The 13,797-nt window shown below is 37.6% G+C and overlaps 1 long non-coding RNA gene across 1 annotated transcript in view; it reads left to right on the top strand.

The window, feature by feature from the left end:
- Window positions 1-13,797, top strand: part of LOC105483461 (uncharacterized) — a 256,962-nt gene that overhangs the window by 40,596 nt on the left and 202,569 nt on the right. The window contains exon 4 of the long non-coding RNA XR_011622679.1: window positions 4,251-4,390. This is a non-coding gene — a long non-coding RNA (uncharacterized lncRNA). The remainder of the gene's footprint in view (window positions 1-4,250; window positions 4,391-13,797) is intronic.

Below are 13,797 nucleotides of genomic sequence, written 5' to 3'. Positions count from 1 at the left end.
CTATTGGTCGGTTATAGATGCACCTATGAAAAGTATTCAAGGACTGAGTGGTGCTGTTTATAGAGCACCCTTGACATCTGTAACTCCATCTTAGAAAAAGACTCATCTTACATTTCAGAATGCATCATACCAACAGGGATCAGATGTTCACCTAATCAACAGAGACTGCAATCAATCAGATAAAGACATAACCAGGCACACTCTTTACTATCAATTCAGTCCTCACCAGAATATTCTGGGGCCATAAGAATAGCAAGACTTCACCAGCTCAAGATGGCCATCTTGATAGACCGAGTTATGCCGTCACTTGTAATTAGCACCTGGCACTTGAGGTTGAAGGCTCTGCCCAAATAAAAGACTCTTCCGTGCAAGTCATTGACGTCCATCAGATCAGGCCAGGACTCTCCTTGTCCATGTCACTCTCCTTGCACTGGTTCATTTGACCCCATTTTCCTAAACCTTTTTATCTTGATGTTAATTGTTTGTCTGATATGGAATGTTTAATCTATAACATTTATATATTAATTATGCTACCATGTGTGATTTGCAATATTGACTGACTTGTGGCTTGAGCCCTTGTGCCCATGGCGCTAACTACTGAGTGAACAGGTTGTGCTAAGAAGAATTGCTTCCTTGGGAACTCCATGTAGCTCGTGACTTTTACGATTGAAATAACACCAATAAAAATCTGACCTTGTGGAAAGATACAAACATACACAGACTTGGTTATGTCTCATCTTTCGCTGCTCACAATACAGTTACAGTGTTATTAAAGAAGAGCAGTGGGTTCTGAACACATTTCAGAATTATGACGTCAGGTTTGGACATGGCTTTTGAGGCAGAGGAGCAAGCTAAAGAAGCTTTCAGTTAAAGTATAATAATAATAATAATTAAAAAAAAAGAAGCATTCAGTCTCTTGGTATCCTCATTGATAAAGATGGAGGTGGAGGCAAGGTGATGTAGTAGTAATTTCTTTTAATAAGCAATAACTTCTAAAATGCTTTTCATAATTGCTCCCAATTAGATAAATGGAAATGGAAAAAATAAATTTAAAAAGGCTAATAAAAACCTTGCTGAAAGAGAACAAGGGTACAAAAGAGAAGAAGGGAAAGAAAAGATAGGGAAACAAAAACATCAAAATTTGACTGAAATTTGGGTAAAAATAATTAAGGTTAAACCTAGTTTAGGTTAGGTAAAACTCAAGAATTTGATTTTTTGTATCTTAGGGATTTGATAATGCAGCAAAAAGTTACTAAGAGGAGTACAGAGAGATCTTTTTGGTGTGAACACCAAAGAGAACACAAAAATTGAGCTTCACATTACTTATTACTTGGTAAACTGTTTCATTGTCAATTAATGCTGTATAATAAACCTCTTTATATAGATTATTCTTCCACAACATAATTTTAAATGGGTGGATAATATTGCATTATATAAATATACCATCCCCCTCTAGGGGCCTGCCCTGACTTTAGTCTAGTTATAGATCTAGAAGCAAACAGGGGTTTGGGGGATGGTTCCTGAGGAGAATCAACATCATCCTGCCTGGCAACTGGCTCAGGCAGTCTATCATTGTTGCCTCAGGCAGTGCAAGCTTTATCCCCTCAGACAAAGGTGGAAAGGCTGATGTCAGCATGGGTTAGGGAGGGGATGTTGCCACTACTGGGGATGGGGAAGCTATTCCTTCTGGCAAAAAAGGTTCATCAGAGTTTACAAATTCAGTGTCCCCAGCTTCATCAGGCTCCTCTCACACGTCCCCATTCCAAGCTGCAGGGTCCCATTCTTTTTTTTTTTTTTTTTTTTCTGAGACGGAGTATCGCTCTGTCGACCAGGCTGGAGTGCAGTGGCACGATCTCAGCTCCCTGCAAGTTCCGCCTCCCGGGTTCACGCCATTCTCCTGCCTCAGCCTCCTGAGTAGCTGGGACCACAGATGCCGCCACCGCGCCCGGCTAATTTTTTGTATTTTTGGTAGAGACAGGGATTCACCGTGTTAGCCAGGATGGTCTCGATCTCCTGACCTTGTGATCTGCCTGCCTCAGCCTCCCAAAGTGTTGGGATTACAAGGGTGAGCCATCACACCCGACTGCAGGGTCCCATTCTTTTCCATTCAATGCCCTCACTTTAACAGTAGATAGCTGGGGAGGCTGTGCATGCATCTTTCATTGCAGGTCAGCCCCTCCCATGATGAGTTTATGTCTGTTTTTCCACAATTTCAGCTCTTTCTCTACAGCTCTTTCTCACTCAGGGCAATCTTAGTAGATTTGAGGCTAAATATCTGCTTCTGTAACCTAGAGTTAGAATCCTTGAGTTCATCATCTTCTTTCATCACTTTGTCCAGTGAACTTAGGAGCAACCAACCAACTTCATTATGTTCCTTGATTCTCTACATATGGTCAAAGGTAGTAGGTATAGAGTCACTAAACTCCTTGCGTCTCACGAGCGGTGAATCAAGAGTGTCAGATGCACTTATCTTGCATAACTCTCTAAACAATTCATGCCAAGAACTATCAGTTTTCTCCATACTATTAGAAGTAGAGATTTTAGCATTTTGGGGTCTAATCATATTAAGCAGACAATTCCAGAAACCCCAAAACCAATGAAAGAACTCCTTCCTTAATATTCTGTTCCTCTAGAACCACTCCTGGTTCCCAAATCTGTATTAGTCAGGGTTCTCTAGAAGAACAGAACTAATAGGATAGATATACATACATACAAAAAGGAGTTTATTAAGGAGTATTAACCCACAAAATCACAAGGTCCCACAATAGGCCGTCTGAAAGTTGAGGAGCAAGGAGAGCCGGTCAGAGTCCCAAAGCTGAAGAACTTGGAGTCCGACATTTGAGGGCAGGAAGCATCCAGCATGGGAGAAAGATGTAGGCTGGGAGGTTAGGCCAGTCTAGCCTTTTCACGTTTTTCTGCCTGCTTTATATTATGGCTGTGCTGGTAGCTGATTAGATGGTGCCCACCCAGATTAAGGGTGGGTCTGCCTTTCCCAGCCCACTGACTCAAATGTTAATCTCCTTTGGCAGCACCCTCACAGACACACCCAGGATCAGTGTTGTGCATCCTTCAATCCAATCAAGTTGACACTCAGTATTAACCATCACAAAAATTTTAGTTGATTTCCTATTTTTCACCAATGAATAGTATTCCAACAAACATTCACTGTAGCCAAACTTTCAAACATGTATTGAAGAATATATCTTTACTGGAATTGAAAAGTAACTGTCTCTGTATGTTACATTTCTATAAATATCTGAGTTCCTTCTGGACTTTACATTGTGTCATTGAACTGCACTTGTTCCTCTCTATTTTAATTACTTTTTTCTTATTTATTTTAACACCTAGTAAGTCACAAAGCACACTTTATATCCGAAAATCTCTTGGCCATTTTAAAAATTTATTTCTTACAGGTAATGTTTTTAATAACTTTGACACTAATTGGACTTACAAGATATTTATAAATTAATTTGGAGAGAGCTGATTTTAAGCAGTGCATCTTTAAGAATTAGGGTATTCCTATTCTTAATTTTCAATTTTATTAAAAATAAGACTTTTTACTTTTACCTTTGATATCAGCTTTTGAACTTTAATATATGGTCTACAACATACAAGAAGCTAATTTTTTTTTTTTTTTCCTTTTAAAATCGGGAATATAGACAGCAAGGCATGGTGGGATGACCTGGCATGGTGGTTCATGCCTGTAATCGCACTTTGGGAGGCTGAGTCGGGGGGATCACTTGAAGTCAGGAGTTAGAGACCAGCCTGGCCTACATGATCTCTACTAAAAATATAAAAATTAGCCAGGTATGGTGGCATGCACCAGTAGTCCCAGTTACTTGGGAGACTGAGGCATGACAATCACCTAATCCAGGAGGTGGAGGTTGTTGTGAGCTGAGATCACACCACTGCACTCCAGCCTGGGTGACAGGGCAAGACTCTGTCTCAGAAAAAAAAAAAAAAAAAAAAAAAGATAAAATCAGGAATATAAATGAAATTTAATTAGCTAAATACATTTCTGGTGTTAAACTGCTCATACATTTTCTCCCTTATATAGTAAAGGATAAATAATATTAATAGGTTCAATATAAATTATACCTTGCATTCTTAGAGTAACCATACTTGATCATGAATGACATATTATCATTTTAAGGCAATGATAATTGTTTTGCTAACATTTTGTTTAAAGATTTTGTTTCTGAGTTCTGAAATGCCAATTATCTTTGATTTTTTAAAAATTCTTTTTAAAGATCACGTTTCTACTGTCTTCAGGAAATGAGAAAATGAATCCAGGAAATTTCCATCTTTAAATATACTCTATAAGTGTGCTGTCCAATACTCACATAGCTATTGAGACCTGGAATATAACTAGTCTGAATGGAGATGTTCTGTAAGTATATCATACACACCAAATTTCAAATACTTAGCATGAAAAAGGTGTTCAAATATTGTACTTTTGTATTGAATGTACATTGGAATAATATTTTGGATACATGAACTTTTATAAAATTTTATTATTACAATTAATATATAATTATAATTATCTATTAAATCAAATTTTAAAAATTTCTATTACTTATATGGAGTATTCATTTATATTTCTGTTGTATAGCTTCTCTCAATAACATTCTAAGTAGGAGATGAATGAACTAGTTCTTAGAAGTTGGAAAGGTATTCTCTGTCACAGTGATTAAATGGGTGTGGTAGCAGGGCATGAATATACACACAAATCAATGTAACAACATAGGAAATTCAGAATTTGCCTTTCTGGGGTAATGAATCTTTAATAAAAATTTTAATTTTTTGGTTATTGTTTTATTGAGCTTCTCTACCACATTTCCACCATTTTTTATAATGTATATTTCCTTAAACATTGCTTTTTTATTCAGATGTAAGAAGTTAATAGTACAGAGTCATACTTCCTTTAACACTGCACTACTTCTCAACTGGAGGTGATTTTGCCTTCCCCGACATTTGTAAATGTATGGAGATATGTTCAGATTTTACAAATGGAAGTGGGAATGTGCTATTGCCATCTAATTGGTAGAATCTAGGGCTACTGTTACAATGCACAGGATACCCCTTATAACAAAGAATTATCTGGTCCCAAATGTCAGTGTTGCTAAAGTTGAGAATTTTTGATCTCTGATAATATCCCATCCCCTTCATCATTTTTCAAGCTTAGGTTTTACCTCTTTTTTTTTTTGTTTTTTTGCATTTAACATTTTCTGAGGTTTGCCTATGGTCTTTTCAAAGAACTGGTGCTTGAATTTATTGATCAGTTTTGCATTTTAATACTTTTAATATTAAATATTAATGACAAAATTTAATATTTTATCATTAATTTTAATGTAGTTCTTAATCTCTATTAACTTCCCTTTTCTGCCTTTTCTGCTTCTACATGTAGAAGCAGAAAAGGGAAGTTTCATTTTGTATTACTTTTTACACCTTCTTGAGTGACATCCTTTTGTTAAGCACAAAGTGCTCCGTATTTTCCTATTAGTATACTTTTAAATCTGTTCCCATAGATTTTTAAAACATTTTATTGAAAGATAATTAATATAAAAAGAGAAAAGTGCAAACACCGTAGTCATAAAGCTCAATGAATTTTTACCAACTGAACACACTCATACAACCATCACCAACTGAATAAACCTGTGTAATCTGTACCTAGATCAAGAAATAGAATGTACTAGCTTCCCAGAGCCCTTCTCTCTAGTCACAATCCTCCCAAAGGTAACTAATACCTTAACTTTTAGTAGCATAGATTAATTTTGCCTTTTCTGTTCTTTGCATAAGTGAAATCATAGTTTGCAGTTTTTGCATCTGACTTCTTTGGCTCAGTATTATTTGTGAGCTTCCGCCATATTGTTATGTATAATTATAATATATTCATTCTTATTGCTATATATTATTTTATTGTGTGAATACATCACCATTTGTTTATCCATTCTATTCTTGATGGGTCGTTTCTGATTATAGAGTATTATAAATATTGCTGCTATGAACTTTCTAGTAGATGTCTTTTGGTGAACATATGGATGCATGTCTGGTGGGGATATACTTGGAATGTGTATTTTCAACATTAATAGTTGTGACCAGTTTTCCAAGTTGGTTGTACTAATTTCATTTCTACTAGCAATATATCGGATACTTGTTTACTCCATATCTGTGACAAAATTTAGTATTGATTGTTCTTTTTAATTTTGGCCATTCTGGTGGGTATGCAATGGTCTCACATTATGGTTTTAATTTGCATTTTTCTGATGATATGCGAAGTTATTTTTTCATATTTTATTGACCCTTTAGATACTTCTTTTGTGAAGTAACTGTTCAAGTTTTTTGTCTATTTTTATTTTGTATTTTCCTATTGATTTTTAAGTGTTCTTTTTTTCTGGATCTGAAGTCTTTGTTACACATGTACATTATGAGTATCTTCTTTCTCTATGCGAGCTGTTTTTTCACTCTCTCAATGGGGTCCTTGATTAACATAGGTTTATAATTTAAAAATTGTCCAGTGGATCACTGTTTTTCTTTGAAGAGGTGTGTTTTATTTCTTGTTTAAAAATTCTTGTTCTAAAGTTGCAAAGATGTTATCTCCTTTGTTGTATGGTAAACCTTCGATTGTATTAATATAATAATCACCTAGGTTTGATATATAGACACTTAATTGGTTATATTCCAGAATCTAGAATACAATATAGAATTAGCTAGATAATTTAAAGTTTTGATTTCTTTTGTTACCCAAAAGTTTCTTAGGAGGGTGTTTTAAAATTTCTTTGTTGTATGATCCTTTGTTTACTATTATTATTAGAGTTTTAGTGTATTTAGATATGTGGTCCATATAATTTCCACATAAAATAATTTATCATGCTTTCCTGTGGCATATACATTACTGATTTTGGTAAAATATCCCTAAGATATTTGGAAAGAAAGAATATTCTCTAGTGGTAAAACTCAAAATTCCATATATATATATATATATAAGTGCATCATTAGTTATTATCATAGCAGCTCATATTATTTATTTATTATGGGCTGGACACTAATTTTAGCACTATATGTATAAACTTATTTAATCATCATTTCAATGATATCATCCATTTTATAAGGGAGGATAGAAGGAAACTGAGGCAGCAAGATGGTAGGTGTATTATCTAAGGACTGAGCTAGTTAAGAGGAGGAAGTAAGTTTGAAATTCAAGTTATACAGCTCTGTAGCCAACGTTCTTGATCACGACTCTGTTTTACATGTATCTCTACATTGTTATATTATTATTTTCATATCCATAAAATTAACATCCTAAATACACAATTAGACCTCTGTGTTCATGGATTTTGCATCCTTGGATTCGATCAACTGCAGATGAAAATTTAAAAAAAAATTCATATAGAAAATATAGCATAATAACAATTTACATAGCATTTACATTGTATTAGGTATTGTAAGTAATATAGAGATGATTTAAAGAATGTAGGAAAAATGAAATACCATCTCACACCAGTTAGAATGGCAATCATTAAAAAGTCAGGAAACAACAGGTGCTGGAGAGGATGTGGAGAAATAGGAACACTTTTACACTGTTGGTGGGACTGTAAACTTGTTCAACCATTGTGGAAAACAGTGTGGCGATTCCTCAAGGATCTAGAACTAGAAATACCATTTGACGCAGCCACTCCGTTACTGGGTATAAACCCAAAGGATTATAAATCACGATGCTACAAAGACACATGCACACATATGTTTATTGTGGCAGTATTCACAATAGCAAAGACTTGGAACCAACCCAAAAGTCCATCAATGACAGACTGGATTAAGAAAATGTGACACATATACACCATGGAATACTATGCAGTCATAAAAAAGGATGAGTTTCATGTCCTTGTAGGGACATGGATGCAGTTGGAAACCATCATTCTCAGCAAACTATTGCAAGAACAGAAAACCAAACACCACATGTTCTCACTCATAGGTGGGAATTGAACAATGAGAACACTTGGACATAGGAAGGGGAATATCACACAGCGGGGCCTGTTGTGGGGTGGGGGGATGGGGAAAGGATAGCATCAGGAGATATACCTAATGTAAATGACAAGTGCAGCAACCAACATGGCACATGTATACATATGTAACGAACCTGCACGTCGTGCACATGTACCCTAGAACTTAAAGTATAATAATAAAGAAGAAAGAAAATGGGAGGATATGCATAGGTTACATTCAAATACTACACCATTTTATATAAGGAAGTTGAGCATACATGAATTTTAGTATCCAAGATGGTCCTGAAACTCATCCCATTTGGATACCAAGGAATGATTTGTAATAGTCAATTATTTTATATACTGAACTTTTGTCTTGATTGGCCAAAGACTGAGAAAACATTAAATGCTTTTTGCCATGACTACAATGTAAGTTTTTATTGTTTCATTGGATTTTGCTGTTTTTTTGAAGTGCCATGGTACATGGCACATACAAAGTTTTTATGTTTTACAAATTCGTTCTGGATTTTCCTTTTTATGAACAGAATATAGTTCTCTCTGTCATGTTTATGTTTAATTTGAAGTTTACCTTTTCTGAGATTGACACATGTGTTCTTAAATTTGCATTTCCGTGGCGTATATTTACTTGTCCCTTTATTTCCAGCCTTTCTGTGATTTAAGTTCTTTACACTGCTGAAGAGTCATATAATTCATTTTTTAAAGAATTTTTCCAGCTTTATTGAGGTATGATTTACAAATAAAAATTGCATATACTTAAGGTGTATAATGTGAAGATTTGATATACACATGCATTGTGAAACGATTCTCAAAATCAAGTTAATTAGCATATCAATTCACATAGGTACCTTTCTTGGGGGTGGGAACACTTAAAATCTACTCTCTTGGCAAATTTCAAGTTTATGATACGTGATTATGAACTATAGTCACCATAATCTACATTAGATCCTTAGAAGTTATTAATGTTGGGGGGGCGGAGCAAGATGGCCGAATAGGAACAGCTCCAGTCTCCAACTCCCAGCGCAAGCGACACAGCAGACCGGTGATTTCTGCATTTTCAACTGAGGTACTGGGTTCATCTCACTAGGGAGTGCCGGACAATCGGTGCTGGTCAGCTGCTGCAGCCCCACCAGCGACAGCTGAAGCAGGGCGAGGCATCGCCTCACCTGGGAAGCGCAAGGGGGAAGGGAATCCCTTTTCCTAGCCAGGGGAACTGAGACACACAACACCTGGAAAATCGGGTAACTCCCACCCCAATACTGCACTTTAAGCAAACGGGCACACCAGGAGATTGTATCCCACACCTGGCCAGGAGGTCCCACGCCCACGGAGCCTCCCTCATTGCTAGCACAGCAGTCTGCAATCTAACCGCAAGGCAGCAGCGAGGCTGAGGGAGGAGTGCCCGCCATTGCTGAGGCTTAAGTAGGTAAACAAAGCCTCTGGGAAGCTTGAACTGGGTGGAGCTCACAGCAGCTCAAGGAAACCTGCCTATCTCTGTAGACTCCACCTCTGGGGACAGGGCACAACTAAACAACAGCAAAAGCAGCAGAAACCTCTGCAGACGCAAACGACTCTGTCTGACAGCTTTGAAGAGAGCAGTGGATCTCCCAACACAGAGGTTGAGATCTGAGAAGGGACAGACTGCCTTTTCAAGTGGGTCCGTGACCCCTGAGTAGCCTAACCGGGAGACATCCCCCACTAGGGGCAATCTGACACCCCACACCTCACAGGGTGGAGTACACCCCTGAGAGGAAGCTTCCAAAGCAAGAATCAGACAGGTACACTCGCTGTTCAGAAATATTCTATCTTCTGCAGCCTCTGCTGCTGATACCCAGGCAAACAGGGTCTGGAGTGGACCTCAAGCAATCTCCAACAGATCTACAGCTGAGGGCCCTGACTGTTAGAAGGAAAACTATCAAACAGGAAGGACACCCACACCAAAACCCCATCAGTACGTCACCATCATCAAAGACCAGAGGCAGATAAAACCACAAAGATGGGAAAAAGCAGGGCAGAAAAGCTGGAAATTCAAAAAATAAGAGCACATCTCCCCCGGCAAAGGAGCGCAGCTCATCGCCAGCAACGGGTCAAAGCTGGACGGAGAATGACTTTGACGAGATGAGAGAAGAAGGCTTCAGTCCATCAAACTTCTCAGAACTAAAGGAGGAATTACGTACCCAGTGCAAAGAAACTAAAAATCTTGAAAAAAAAGTGGAAGAATTGATAGCTAGAGTAATTAATGCAGAGAAGGTCATAAACGAAATGAAAGAGATGAAAACCATGACACGAGAAATACGTGACAAATGCACAAGCTTCAGTAACCGACTTGATCAACTGGAAGAAAGAGTATCAGCGATTGAGGATCAAATGAATGAAATGAAGCGAGAAGAGAAACCAAAAGAAAAAAGAAGAAAAAGAAATGAACAAAGACTGCAAGAAGTATGGGATTATGTAAAAAGACCCAATCTATGTCTGATTGGGGTGCCTGAAAGTGCGGGGGAAAATGGAACCAAGTTGGAAAACACTCTTCAGGATATCATCCAGGAGAACTTCCCCAACCTAGTAGGGCAGGCTAACATTCAAATCCAGGAAATACAGAGAACGCCACAAAGATACTCCTCGAGAAGAGCAACTCGAAGACACATAATTGCCAGATTCACCAAAGTTGAAATGAAGGAAAAAATCTTAAGGGCAGCCAGAGAGAAAGGTCGGGTTACCCATAAAGGGAAGCCCATCAGACTAACAGCAGATCTCTCAGCAGAAACTCTACAAGCCAGAAGAGAGTGAGGGCCAATATTCAACATTCTTAAAGAAAAGAATTTTAAATCCAGAAGTTCATATCCAGCCAAACTAAGTTTCATAAGTGAAGGAGAAATAAAATCCTTTACAGATAAGCAAATGCTTAGAGATTTTGTCACCACTAGGCCTGCCTTACAAGAGACCCTGAAGGAAGCACTAAATATGGAAAGGAACAACCGGTACCAGCCATTGCAAAAACAAGACAAAATGTAAAGACCATCGAGGCTAGGAAGAAACTGCATCAACTAACGAGCAAAATAACCAGTTAATATCATAATGGCAGGATCAAGTTCACACATAACAATCTTAACCTTAAATGTCAATGGACTAAATGCTCCAATTAAAAGACAGACTGGCAAATTGGATAAAGAGTCAAGACCCATCAGTCTGCTGTATTCAGGAGACCCATCTCACATGCAGAGACATACACAGGCTCAAAATAAAGGGATGGAGGAAGATTTACCAAGCAAATGGAGAACAAAAAAAAAAGCAGCGGTTGCAATACTAGTCTCTGATAAAATAGACTTTAAACCCACAAAGATCAAAAGAGACAAAGAAGGCCATTACATAATGGTAAAGGGATCAATTCAACAGGAAGAGCTAACTATCCTAAATATGTATGCACCCAATACAGGAGCACCCAGATTCATAAAGCAAGTCCTTAGAGACTTACAAAGAGACTTAGACTCCCATACAATAATAATGGGAGACTTCAACACTCCACTGTCAACATTAGACAGATCAACGAGACAGAAAGTTAACAAGGATATCCAGGAATTGAACTCATCTCTGCAGCAAGCAGACCTAATAGACATCTATAGAACTCTCCACCCCAAATCAACAGAATATACATTCTTCTCAGCACCACATCGCACTTATTCCAAAATTGACCACATAATTGGAAGTAAAGCACTCCTCAGCAAATGTACAAGAACAGAAATTATAACAAACTGTCTCTCAGACCACAGTGCAATCAAACTAGAACTCAGGACTAAGAAACTCAATCAAAACCGCTCAACTACATGGAAACTGAACAACCTGCTCCTGAATGACTACTGGGCACATAACGAAATGAAGGCAGAAATAAAGATGTTCTTTGAAACCAATGAGAACAAAGATACAACATACCAGAATCTCTGGGACACATTTAAAGCAGTGTGTAGAGGGAAATTTATAGCACTAAATGCCCACAAGAGAAAGCAGGAAAGATCTAAAATTGACACTCTAACATCGCAATTAAAAGAACTAGAGAAGCAAGAGCAAACACATTCGAAAGCTAGCAGAAGGCAAGAAATAACTAAGATCAGAGCAGAACTGAAGGAGATAGAGACACAAAAAACCCTCCAAAAAATCAATGAATCCAGGAGTTGGTTTTTTGAAAAGATCAACAAAATTGACAGACCGCTAGCAAGACTAATAAAGAAGAAAAGAGAGAAGAATCAAATAGACACAATAAAAAATGATAAAGGGGATATCACCACCAACAATGCAGAAATACAAACTACCATCAGAGAATACTATAAACACCTCTATGCAAATAAACTAGAAAATCTAGAAGAAATGGATAATTTCCTGGACACTTACACTCTTCCAAGACTAAACCAGGAAGAAGTTGAATCCCTGAATAGACCAATAGTAGGCTCTGAAATTGAGGCAATAATTAATAGCCTACCAACCAAAAAAAGTCCAGGACCAGATGGATTCACAGCTGAATTCTACCAGAGGTACAAGGAGGAGCTGGTACCATTCCTTCTGAAACTATTCCAATCAATAGAAAAAGAGGAAATCCTCCCTAACTCATTTTATGAGGCCAGCATCATCCTGATACCAAAGCCTGGCAGAGACACAACAAAAAAAGAGAATTCTAGACCAATATCCCTGATGAACATCGATGCAAAAATCCTCAATAAAATACTGGCAAACCGGATTCAGCAGCACATCAAAAAGCTTATCCACCATGATCAAGTGGGCTTCATCCCTGGGATGCAAGGCTGGTTCAACATTCGCAAATCAATAAACATAATCCAGCATATAAACAGAACCAAAGACAAGAACCACATGATTATCTCAATAGATGCAGAAAAAGGCTTTTGACAAAATTCAACGGCCCTTCATGCTAAAAACGCTCAATAAATTCGGTATTGATGGAATGTACCTCAAAATAATAAGAGCTGTTTATGACAAACCCACAGCCAATATCATACTGAATGGGCAAAAACTGGAAAAATTCCCTTTGAAAATTGGCACAATACAGGGATGCCCTCTCTCACCACTCCTATTCAACATAGTGTTGGAAGTTCTGGCTAGGGCAATCAGGCAAGAGAAAGAAATCAAGGGTATTCAGTTAGGAAAAGAAGAAGTCAAATTGTCCCTCTTTGCAGATGACATGATTGTATATTTAGAAAACCCCATTGTCTCAGCCCCAAATCTCCTTAAGCTGATAAGCAACTTCAGCAAAGTCTCAGGATACAAAATTAATGTGCAAAAATCACAAGCATTCTTATACACCAATAACAGACAAACAGAGAGCCAAATCATGAATGAACTTCCATTCACAATCGCTTCAAAGAGAATAAAATATCTAGGAATCCAACTTACAAGGGATGTAAAGGAACTCTTCAAGGAGAACTACAAACCACTGCTTAGTGAAATAACAGAGGACACAAACAAATGGAAGAACATACCATGCTCATGGATAGGAAGAATCAATATCGTGAAAATGGCCATACTGCCCAAGGTTATTTATAGATTCAATGCCATCCCCATCAAGCTGCCAATGAGTTTCTTCACAGAATTGGAAAAAACTGCTTTAAAGTTCATATGGAACCAAAAAAGAGCCTGCATCTCCAAGACAATCCTAAGTCAAAAGAACAAAGCTGGAGGCATCACGCTACCTGACTTCAAACTATACTACAAGGCTACAGTAACCAAAACAGCATGGTACTGGTACCAAAACAGAGATATAGACCAATGGAACAGAACAGAGTCCTCAGAAATA

This window comes from Macaca nemestrina, chromosome 4 (genome assembly GCF_043159975.1).
Source record: "Macaca nemestrina isolate mMacNem1 chromosome 4, mMacNem.hap1, whole genome shotgun sequence".
In the NCBI taxonomy this organism is placed as follows: domain Eukaryota; kingdom Metazoa; phylum Chordata; class Mammalia; order Primates; family Cercopithecidae; genus Macaca; species Macaca nemestrina.
Note: the sequence above shows the minus strand (reverse complement) of the source record. Positions and strands in the feature narration are given on the sequence as shown.